General features: G+C 46.0%; 2 non-coding genes across 2 annotated transcripts; both read right to left on the reverse strand.

The window, feature by feature from the left end:
* Nucleotides 1–6,672: 6,672 nt before the first annotated feature.
* On the reverse strand, nt 6,673–6,744 carry trnac-gca. The gene has a single exon. It is a non-coding gene; the product is annotated as a tRNA-Cys (tRNA).
* A 2,681-nt stretch (nt 6,745–9,425) lies between these two features.
* trnat-ugu lies at nt 9,426–9,498 on the reverse strand. The gene has a single exon. It is a non-coding gene; the product is annotated as a tRNA-Thr (tRNA).
* Nucleotides 9,499–12,324: the final 2,826 nt, after the last annotated feature.

Below are 12,324 nucleotides of genomic sequence, written 5' to 3' on the forward strand. Positions count from 1 at the left end.
AGAAAGAATTCTCTTTCTTCTCCCCAGTACACAATGTGTACACCAGAATTGACTTCTTTGTGGTGGGGAAAACGGTGCTTCCAGGGATAGACAAGGTGGAATACTCCGCAATTGTGATATCAGACCACGCCCCACACTACATGGACGTGCGGCTGGAGACGGGAAGGGCCCAGCGCCCCACATGGAGGTTAGACGGTGCCTTACTAGCTGACAAGGCCTTCAGCGAAAGGATAGCGCGGGCCATAGCGGAATACACGGAGAACAACCAAAACGGGGAGGTCTCATCCTTCACGTTCTGGGAAGCGCTTAAGGCCGTACTAAGAGGGGAAATCATTGCCTACAAAGCGCAAAGAGATAGGGAGGAAAGGGTGGCTAGGCAGAAGCTGGTCGACTCCATACTGGAGGTAGACCGTAAATACTCCGAGGCCCTGACCGTAGAGCTCCTGGCGGAGAGAAAAGAATTACAAAGGAACTTTGACCTGCTCTCCACCAGGAAAGCAGTACACCAACTCCGCCAGGCACGCGGGGCCCTGTACGAACACGGAGACAAAGCCAGCCGTCTGTTGGCACACCAGCTGAGAAAGCAGGCAGCCAGCAGGGAAATTGCGCAAATCAGAGGTACCAGAGGCACGTGGGAAACAGAACCAGAGAGGATTAACGAAACCTTCAAGGCCTTCTACCAAGAGCTGTACACCTCGGAGCCCCCAACGGGGAAGGCTGGGATGAACCGGTTTCTTGATGGACTGGACATACCAGTCGTGGGAGAGGGCAGAAAACGGGATCTGGAAGCACCACTAGCACTGGGAGAGGTCATGGAGAGCATTAGCTCCATGCAGACGGGGAAGGCGCCGGGACCGGACGGATTCCCGGCGGACTTCTACAAAAAATTCGCGACAGCGCTGGCCCCGCACCTGCGGGAGATGTTCACAGACTCGCTAGCTAGGGACACACTGCCACCCACGTTAGCACAGGCCTCAATCTCGCTGATACCTAAGAAAGACAAAGACCCAACGGAATGTGGGTCATACAGACCCATATCTCTGCTGAACGCAGACGCCAAAATACTGGCCAAAATCCTAGCCAAAAGGCTAGAAGACTGTGTACCTGAGGTGGTCACAGAGGACCAGACGGGCTTCGTCAAAGGTAGACAGCTTACCGCGAACATCAGGCGCCTGCTGAACGTGATAATGACCCCCTCCGGGGAGAGAACACAAGAGGTAATCGTCTCCCTGGACGCAGAAAAGGCCTTCGACAGAGTCGAATGGAAGTACCTCATAGAGGTACTGGAGCGGTTCGGGCTTGGAACAGGGTTCACCGCTTGGGTAAAGCTCCTATACAACGCTCCCATGGCGAGTGTACGGACCAACAATACCAACTCCCAATACTTCCAGCTGCACAGGGGCACCAGACAAGGATGCCCACTGTCCCCGCTGCTGTTCGCCCTAGCAATCGAACCACTAGCAATCACGCTCAGAACAGCAAAAAATTGGAGGGGGATCCGAAGGGGAGGTAGAGAGCACAGAGTCTCACTCTATGTGGATGTTCTGCTCCTCTATATCTCGGACCCACAAAGCAGCATGGACGGAATCATAGCACTCCTGAAAGAGTTTGGAGCCTTCTCGGCAGGTAGGATCAAGGAAAACCCAAAAGCTTTCTATAGGTATGTCAGGAATAAAAGAATGACTAGGGAAAGAGTAGGGCCAGTCAAGGACAGTGGTGGGAAGTTGTGTGTGGAGGCTGAGGAGATAAGCGAGATACTAAATGAATACTTTTCGTCAGTATTCACTCAAGAAAAAGATAATATTGTAGAGGAGAATGCTGAGACCCAGGCTATTAGAATAGATGGCATTGAGGTGCGTAGGGAAGAAGTGTTGGCAATTCTGGACAAGGTGAAAATAGATAAGTCCCCGGGGCCGGATGGGATTTATCCTAGGATTCTCTGGGAAGCCAGGGAAGAGATTGCTGAGCCTTTGGCTTTGATTTTTAGGTCATCGTTGGCTACAGGAATAGTGCCAGAGGACTGGAGGATAGCAAATGTGGTCCCTTTGTTCAAGAAGGGGAGTAGAGATAACCCTGGTAACTATAGGCCGGTGAGCCTAACGTCTGTGGTGGGTAAAGTCTTGGAGAGGATTATAAAAGATACGATTTATAATCACCTAGATAGGAATAATATGATTAGGGACAGTCAGCATGGTTTTGTGAAGGGTAGGTCATGCCTCACAAACCTTATCGAGTTCTTTGAGAAGGTGACTGAACAGGTTGACGAGGGTAGAGCAGTTGATGTGGTGTATATGGATTTCAGTAAAGCGTTTGATAAGGTTCCCCACGGTCGGCTATTGCAGAAAATACGGAGGCTGGGGATTGAGGGTGATTTAGAGATGTGGATCAGAAATTGGCTAGTTGAAAGAAGACAGAGAGTGGTAGTTGATGGGAAATGTTCAGAATGGAGTTCAGTTACGAGTGGCGTACCACAAGGATCTGTTCTGGGGCCGTTGCTGTTTGTCATTTTTATAAATGACCTAGAGGAGGGCGCAGAAGGATGGGTGAGTAAATTTGCTGATGACACTAAAGTCGGTGGAGTTGTAGACAGTGCGGAAGGATGTTGCAGGTTACAGAGGGACATAGATAAGCTGCAGAGCTGGGCTGAGAGGTGGCAAATGGAGTTTAATGTGGAGAAGTGTGAGGTGATTCACTTTGGAAAGAATAACAGAAATGCGGAATATTTGGCTAATGGTAAAATTCTTGGTAGTGTGGATGAGCAGAGGGATCTCGGTGTCCATGTACATAGATCCCTGAAAGTTGCCACCCAGGTTGATAGGGTTGTGAAGAAGGCCTATGGTGTGTTGGCCTTTATTGGTAGAGGGATTGAGTTCCGGAGCCATGAGGTCATGTTGCAGTTGTACAAAACTCTAGTACGGCCGCATTTGGAGTATTGCGTACAGTTCTGGTCGCCTCATTATAGGAAGGACGTGGAAGCTTTGGAACGGGTGCAGAGGAGATTTACCAGGATGTTGCCTGGTATGGAGGGAAAATCTTATGAGGAAAGGCTGCTGGACTTGAGGTTGTTTTCGTTAGAGAGAAGAAGGTTAAGAGGTGACTTAATAGAGGCATACAAAATGATCAGAGGGTTAGATAGGGTGGACAGCGAGAGACTTCTCCCGCGGATGGAGGTGGCTAGCACGAGGGGACATAGCCTTAAATTGAGGGGTAATAGATATAGGACAGAGGTCAGAGGTGGGTTTTTTACGCAAAGAGTGGTGAGGCCGTGGAATGCCCTACCTGCAACAGTAGTGAACTCGCCAACATTGGGGGCATTTAAAAGTTTATTGGATAAGCATATGGATGATAAGGGCATAGTGTAGGTTAGATGGCCTTTAGATTTTTTCCATGTCGGTGCAACATCGAGGGCCGAAGGGCCTGTACTGCGCTGTATCGTTCTATGTTCTATGTTCTATGAGCAAAAGTGAGATCTTCCCAGTACACCCGAAAGGGGGGGGGGGGGGGGGGGGGGGGGGGGGGGCAGCACTAAAGGGGCTGCCGTTCAAACAAGCCCGAAATAAATTCCGCTACCTGGGGATCCAAATAGCCCATGACTGGAAAGGGATCCACAAATGGAACCTCACCAGCCTGACGGCGAAGTTAAAAGGACCTGCAAAGATGGAACACACTCCCGCTCTCCCTCGCGGGGAGAGTCCAGACGATCAAAATGAACGTACTGCCCAGGTTCCTTTTCCTGTTTAGATCCATTCCGATCTACATCCCCAAGGCATTTTTCAAAGCGCTGGACAAACATATCATGGCGTTCGTATGGGGGGGGTAAAAATGCTAGGATCCCAAAGAAGGTCATACAAAAAACAAAATCCAGGGGGAGGGCTAGCCCTCCCGAATCTACAATTCTACCACTGGGCGGCAACAGCCGAGCGAGTAAGGGGATGGATCCAGGAGCCAGAAGCCGAGTGGGTGCGTGCGGAGGAGGCCTCCTGCATGGGAACCTCCCTCCGGGCCCTCGCCACGGCAGCACTCCCATCCCCACCCAAAAAACACTCCACCAGCCCAGTGGTGACAGCCACCCTCCAATCCTGGAACCAACTGCGGCAGCAATTTGGCCTGTACAAAATGTCAGACAAGGCTCCCATCTGCAACAACCATAGGTTCAAACCAGCACTGACTGACGCCACCTTCAAAAGGTGGAGGCAGGACGGGGGGACACTGACAGTCAGGGACCTATACACGGACGACAGGATCGCAACACTGGACGAACTGACAGAGAAATTTCAGCTAGCTGGGGGGAACGAGCTACGGTACCTGCAGCTCAAAAACTTCCTACGAAAGGAGTCAAGGACGTACCCACAACCGCCACGACAGACACTACTGGAAGACCTACTGGACGCAAGTATCCTAGAGAAAGGGAACTGTAGTGACATGTATGACCGACTGGTAGATAGGGACGACACCGTACTGGACGCAACAAGAAGGAAATGGGAGGACGACCTGGGGATGGAGATAGGGTGGGGACTCTGGAGCGAAGCACTGCATAGGGTCAACTCCACCTCCACGTGCGCAAGGCTCAGCCTGACGCAACTAAAAGTGGTACATAGAGCCCACTTAACGAGAAACCGTATGAGTAGGTTCTTCCAAGAGGTGGAGGACAAATGTGAGCGGTGCCAAAGAGGCCCGGCCAACCACGCCCACATGTTCTGGTCTTGCCCCAGACTTGTGGAGTACTGGACAGCCTTCTTCGAGGCTATGTCCAAAGTGGTGGGGGTGAGGGTGGAGCCATGCCCGATAGTGGCGGTCTTCGGGGTTTCAGACCAGCCAGATCTATTCCTGGGGAGGAGGGCGGACGCCCTTGCCTTTGCCTCCCTGATCGCCCGCCGTAGAATCCTGTTTGGCTGGCGGTCAGCAGCACCACCCAGAGCTGCAGACTGGCTGTCCGACCTTTCGGAATCTCTCCAAATGGAGAAAATCAAATTCGCCATCCGAGGGTCGGACGACGGCTTCCACAGAACGTGGGAGCCATTCATGCAACTGTTCCGGGACCTGTTTGTGGCCAACGTACATGAGGAAGAATAGTCGGGTGGCCAAGAACCAGGGGAAAATGGGCGGGAATCGGGGGAAGGTAGCCGGGGGAGGGGGGGGGGGGGGGGGGGCTACGGGCTCGGTATGGGGGTTTGATGGCAAGCCAAGGCCCAAAACCAAACTATAAATAAATGCCTATAAACGTTGTGCCTCGGCCATATTGGGGAATGTAAAATATGTATGCTGGCTAAAGGGGGCGGCCACAATTATTGTTATGAAGATGCTTACCTGTAAATATTCATGTAAAAAATTTTTGTGTTTTCCTTTTTTTTTCTCTCTCTCTAATAACTTGTAATTTGTCATATATAAAATATGAAAACTCAATAAAAAAACATTTATAAAAAAAATATATAAAATATGAAAACTCAATAAAAAAACATTTATATAAAAAAAAAATGGAAACTGCAAATGAATGGACGGCAGAAGAGATTAAGTAACAAATGGGATGATGGGGAAAAACAGAATAAGGCATCAATGGAACAAATAAAGGGATAGAATGTGGAAGTGTCATTCTGGAGGAATCAGCTCGCTCTGCTCTGGGAATATTTTGCTTCTCTGTTTGTTCACTCAGACCACTTATGCAGCACACTGAAAAATCTCAAATCCTTCCCCTCCAATAAACAGAATACACACTTCGGTGAGCAAACAAACACAATTCACACCGGAATATATTCATTTCGTTCTGGCAAACGTTCAGAGAGAGTTCTGGATTTCTCTCGCCTAGATTTTACCATTGGATTGTTATTGTCTGGATCCCCTTGGACGAGAACCCGCAGCTATCAGTCTACGATGAAGTGGTTCATCTAACTCTGTGATTCTGAGCATTCATTTTGGTTCAAGTCCTTGAGTGGAACTTGGCACTTTTAAAGTGTCATCATTCTATGTACATCAGTCCTCATCTACAAATGGAATCAGTTTTCACACATAAACTATGATATTAACAAAGCATGATGGAGAAAGACTCGTTCTGAGCATTGGCACTACCGGAGAAATAACCTTCACCCAGGAAAACAATGAAGTTTCAAAGTAATTGCGCCCGACGTGTCCGCAAACCTGACATTTAAACACTCATGCTCTTCTGACTGAGATAGCCGACCACGCAGCTTCTTATAACAGTGAAATAACGGCTTGAATTCAATGGAATCGAAAGTAATTGACGCAATCACAGTTTCCGTTTTGAAGCTAGAACTCCTTCCGAGCATAATGACAGGATCATAGATTTTACAGTGTGACGTATACAATCGGGGATGGTCTAAATACTGCTCAAAGGTATAACTTACGAATTTCATGTCGCAATATCCGTTAAAAATTGAATTGTTAACATGGTGAAATGGAGACTTAATGGACCTGCTGAAAATTATGAATATGTGGTTTGGGACGGGACAACAGATAAAATAGGAAGGAGCTGTTTTCACTGATGTAGACGAGCAGCAGCAAATGCAGATTTAACACAAAAAAAGAAAATTACAATTGGCTTTCCGTTCAAGGAGCAGATGATGTATCACAGTGTTTCCCAGACAATATCTGCACCGGAGGTTATAATAAGCATTTTTTAAGCTATTGCATTTAAGTTGGCATGGCATCAAACAGCATAGGGAGCATCTGGATTTGAACCAGAGACCTCTTGATCTGCAGTCAAATGCTCTACCACTGAGCTATACCCCCTTATACTGCTTCAAGCCCATGATACATTGAATCATCATTGCACTTATTCAGGTTTGTTCGATGTGTGCTTGCTGCCGAAGTGTGTGTTCAATATATTGGTGACGACATTATATTTATTCTCGTAGATACACATTTTTCAGAATGTCTCTTGACTTTACATTCAATACATACTGAAAATATTCAGCAGATCGGGATGAAAGGTCAAAAGGGAACCTGGAAAAGAATGGATGGCAGAAGAGATTAAGTAACAAATCTGATGATGGGGAAAAACAGAATAAGGCGTCAATGGAACAAATAAAGGGATAGAATGTGGAAGTGTCATTCAGTAGGAATCAGCTCGCTCTGCTCTGGGAATATTTTGCTTCTCTGTTTGTTCACTCAGATCATTTATGCAGCACACTGAAAAATCTCAAATCCTTCCCCTCCAATAAACAGAATACACACTTCGGTGAGCTAATGAACACAATTCACACACAAAGAAACATATTCATTTTGTCCTGGATAACGTTCAGAGGGAGTTCTGGATTTCTCTCGCGTAGATTTTTGGAAACTATTAAGTCTCCATATTATTCCAGTTTGGGTGTAAAAGATCAACGAACAGAAATATTTCTCTCCGCATAAAAACTGTTTGACCAGCTGAGTGTTTCCAACATTTTCTGTTCTGATTTCGGATTTGCAGCATCTGTAATCTATTTTTTTGGGTCACAGTGGATCTGTTTTTTTTTTCCTGACTCGACCGGACCTATATAAATAAGTAAAGCGCAGACTTTTAAAACAAAGGGTCAGTAGTATATGTGAGCTGATCGCTGAGAAATTAACTAAAATTCGAATTGGTAATTTCAGAAAATATTACTTTTTGGAACGTGGGTTTCGCTGTTGAGGCCAACAATTATTGACTCTTCCTGTTTGCCCTTGAACTGCCTGGTTTTGTCGGCCATTTCAGAGGGCAATTGATAGTCAATCACATTGCTGTTGTTCTGGAGTCCAATGTAGGCCAGGCTGGGGAGGGATGGCAGATTTCCCTCTGTAAAGGCCTGGCTGATTTTGAAGACAATTAAACAACAGCTTCCTTACTGAGAGTAGCTTTCCCTTCAATTTCAGTCCTCTGTTGTGATGGGATTTGTACTTGTGTCTCTGGGCCTCGAAATTCACACTCCACTAATTATACTTCGACGTCAGCTAAATAATTTAAGTGCAAATCCACCACATGGAATCAACCCAGAAAATGTCACATTGAGAGCAAATATTCTGACCAGTGCTGTGCGGAAATTAATGGCAGATACACTGTATTGAGGGGAATTGATTCAGCGCCTCTCGATTTCATTCACAAGAAGAAAATGCTGGAAATCTTAGCGGGTCAGGTCCAGTATGCAGCAGGGGAAACCGTGACCGGTTCAGGTTACTGAACTTTTATGAGAAGGGGAAATAAGGTAGAGATGGTGTAGATTTTAAAAAGTTCATTCACACGGGGAAAAATCCGAATGTGAGAGCGAATGAATGGTGGGAGAGCGGTGAGCAGTCAATCCCCCGATAGTCTTGTCCTCTCCATCATTCAGGCAGCAGCAGGACGAGCAAACCCGTCGCACCACAGAATCGTATGTCAAAGTTGCTGATGAGATATCCACAACGAGGGTGTCATTTAGTTCAAGCTTCAGATTCACACGACAGGAAATACAATTGTTCTCAATTAGTTTTGTTCTTACAAAACAAAGAATGGCCATTCATTATGGATACATGTTAACAGAGTGATCCCACCCACTGCCGACACATCCATGCAACGGGAACCAACTCATCTGCACTTATTTGTTCTATCACTGAGCCTCTGACCATGACATCTCCCACTGTCACCCACAGTGTCCGTATCTTGATGTGTTCCGCTGCATGTGAGGCACAGTTCGTTGGGACGATTAACCCATTTTTCGCTGCACAAGTTTAAAAGTTGCAAAAGTATATTACCCTCTCTGGATCTTTTGTTTAAGTAGAGCCTGCTTACTGATGGAGAATCCAGTACTCTCGGGACAGAGAATTCCAAGGATGCACAATCTAAAGTAATTTCTCCTCATCTCAGACCTAAATGATCAGCGCCTTATCCTGAGAAAATGCCCCCCATGTTTTCGATTGAACGACGAGCGGTAACAATCTCTCAGCATCTACCATATCAAACCTACACAGAATTGTGTACGTTTCAACGAGATCTCCTCTTATTCTTCTAAACTCCAGGGGATTTCAGGCCAATTTACTCAGCATCTCAGCAGAGGACAACCCCCTCATCCCATGGACCAATCTGGTGAACTTTGTTGTGCCGTCTCCAATGCAGGTAAACCATTTCTTAAATGTGGAGGCCAAAACTGCTCACTGTATTCCAGATGTTCTGTCAACTAAACGGGGGACAACTGTAATACGCCTTTATCATTTTAGTCAAACACTCCTTCACAAAAGACCAAAATGCCATTGACCGAGCAAATTGATTGCTGTATCTGCGTGTTCACCTTCTGCGTTCCTTGAACAAACACACTCAAGTCTCTTTGACCGTAAACACCGGCAGCTTTTCAAATATTGCCCTCACATCCGGTTAGCCTGTTGCCCCCTCAACTTACCGATCTGTCTGTATCTCTCTCCGGTCTCTCCCACAAAATTAAATTTACCAATCAACTTGTGAACTTCAACCAAATTTTAAAGATAGGCTCCAGTGAGAATTGAACTCACGACTCCTGGTTTACAAGACCAGTGCTCTAACCACTGAGCTATGGAGCCACCTGCAACACAAGTGGATCCACCTAAAGTGGATCATAAAGCTGTGGCTCAAGGAACAGGCTGAATTTCCAGTTACGAAATAATTGTTAGATGTGGAAATGTCTGAGAAGGGAGCAGGGAGTGAAAAGAAGTGGCTTGAATTGCTTAAGTATCATGTGCCCCGTTGTGCAATGGGTCATCGTCCGCTAGTTATGGTGCAGTCATGGCACTCTGCCGAGGTTGTGAGTGCGATCCTCACCTGGAGCAGACACCATGCTGCGGCTGGAACATGTGGGTCATGGGGAATGGACAGTAATTCAAAGCGCCGTTTACACCAGTGAACATTGTAATAACAGACAGCAAGAGCCTTGAAATGAAAAGAAATCCACTTATTGTCACAAGTAGGGTTCAAATGAAGTTATTGGGAAAAGCTCCTCATCGAATTGTTATTGACTGGATCCTGTTTGACGAGAACCCGCAGCTATCAGTCTACGATGAAGTGGTTCATCTAACTCTGTGGTTCTGAGCACTCATTTTGGTTCAAGACCTTGAGTGGAACTTGACACTTTTAAAGTGTAATCATTCTATGTACATCAGTCCTCATCAACAAATGGAATCAGTTTTCACACATAAACTATGATATTAACAAAGCATGATGGAGAAAGACTCGTTCTGAGCATTGGCAGAACCGGAGAAATCCCCTTCACCCAGGAAAACAGTGAAGTTTCAAAATGATTGCGCCCGACGTGGCCACAACCCTGATATTGAAAAACTCATGCTCTTCCGACTGAAATAGCCGACCACGCAGCTTCTTATCACAGTGATATAACAGCTTGAATTCAATGGAAGCGAATGAAATTGAGGCAATCACAATTTCCGCTTCTACGCTAGAACTCCTTCCGAGCATTATGACAGAATCATAGATTTTACAGTGTGACGTATACAATTGGGGATGGTCTAAATACTGCTCAAAGGTATAACTCACGAATTTCATGGAGCAATATCCATTAAAAATTGAATTGTTAACATGGGGCAGCAGGGTAGCATGGTGGTTAGCATAAATGCTTCACAGCTCCAGGGTCCCAGGTTCAATTCCTGGCTGTGTCACTGTCTGTGTGGAGTCTGCACGTCCTCCCCCTGTGTGCGTGGGTTTCCTCCGGGTGCTCCGGTTTCCTCCCACAGTCCAAAGATGTGCGGGTTAGGTGGATTGGCCATGCTAAATTGCCCGTAGTGTCCTAATAAAAGTAAGGTTAAGGGCGGGTTGTTGGGTTACGGGTATAGGGTGGATACGTGGGTTTGAGTAGGGTGATCATGGCTCGGCACAACATTGAGAGCCGAAGGGCCTGTTCTGTGCTGTACTGTTCTATGTACTTAATGGACCTGCTGAAAATGATGAATCTGTGGTTTGGGATGGGACAACAGATAAAATAGGAAGGAGCTGTTTTCACTGACGTAGACTAGCAGCAGGAAATGCGGATTTATCAGAAATAAAGAAAATTACAATTGGCTTTCTGATCCAGCAGTAGATGATGCATCACGGTGTTCCCCAGACGATATCTGCATGCCAGGTTATCATAAGTATTGTCTAAACTGGTGCATTGAAGGTGGCATGGCATCAAACAGAATAGGGGCATCTGGATATGAACCAGAGACCTCTTGATCTGCTGTCAAATGCTCTACCACTGAGCTGTACCCCTTACACTGCTTGAAAGCAATAATACGTTGAATCATCATTGCACTTATCCAGGTTTGTTTTTTGTCTGCTTGCGACAGAAGTGTGTGTTCAATATATTGGTAACAACCTTATATTTATTCCCGTAGATACACGTTTTTCACAATGTCTCTTGACTTTACATTCAATACATTCTGGAAATATTGAGCAGATCGGGATGATAGATAAAGCCTTCACCCAGGAAAACAGTGAGGTTTCAAAGTAATTGCGCACGACATGGCCAGAACCCTGATATTGAAACACTCATGCTCTTCCGACTGAGATAGCCGACCATGCAGCTTCTTATCACAGTGATATAACTGCTTGAATGCAATGGAAGCGAAAGTAATTGATGCAATCACGTTTCTAAGCTAGAACTCCTTCCGAGCATTATCACAGAATCATAGATATTACAGTGTAGACGTAGGCCCATCGAGGCTGCACTGGCTCTTGGAAAGACCACTTTATATAAGCCCACAGCTACTCCTATGCCAGTAACCAAACTGACATTTTTGGACATTACGGGCAATTCATCATGGAAACCCACGCAGGCACACGGAGAACGTGCAGTGGACATTCCACATGGATTGTGAACCAATTCGGCAATCCAACCTGTGAAGCAACAGTCCGAACCAATGTACTATAATTCCGCCATTGTGATCCATTTTCCACAGATGTTTTGCCGGATGAAAAATTTTCCCGCTTTGCTGAATCATTTCGAACTTACATTAGGTTACATATATTAATCAAATTGAATTGCAAACGTGACGGACAAGCAATTGGAAAGAAGTCACTCGGCAACACAAATTGTGGGTGTTGTTGTCGAATTCCCAACAGTGAGCTTTTCAAGTAAATAATGGAACTCAACAGTGAAGACATTCAGAAAGTTGCTGTGTCTTTTATTTATGAGCAGAGTAAGAGGTCTCCCAACAGCAGGTTAAAGTCCAACAGGTTTGTTTGGAATCAAAAGCTTTCGGAGCGCAGCTGCATCATCAAGTTTTTTGGGACGTACTCACTCGGGGATGGTGTATATACTGCTCAAAGGTATATCTTACAAATTTCATGGAGCAATATCCATCAAAAATTGAATTGTATAAAAGGTGAAATGGAGACTTAATGGACCTTCTGAAAATTAT

The sequence above is a fragment of the Scyliorhinus canicula genome, chromosome 17, assembly GCF_902713615.1.
Source record: "Scyliorhinus canicula chromosome 17, sScyCan1.1, whole genome shotgun sequence".
Taxonomy (NCBI): Eukaryota; Metazoa; Chordata; class Chondrichthyes; order Carcharhiniformes; family Scyliorhinidae; genus Scyliorhinus; species Scyliorhinus canicula.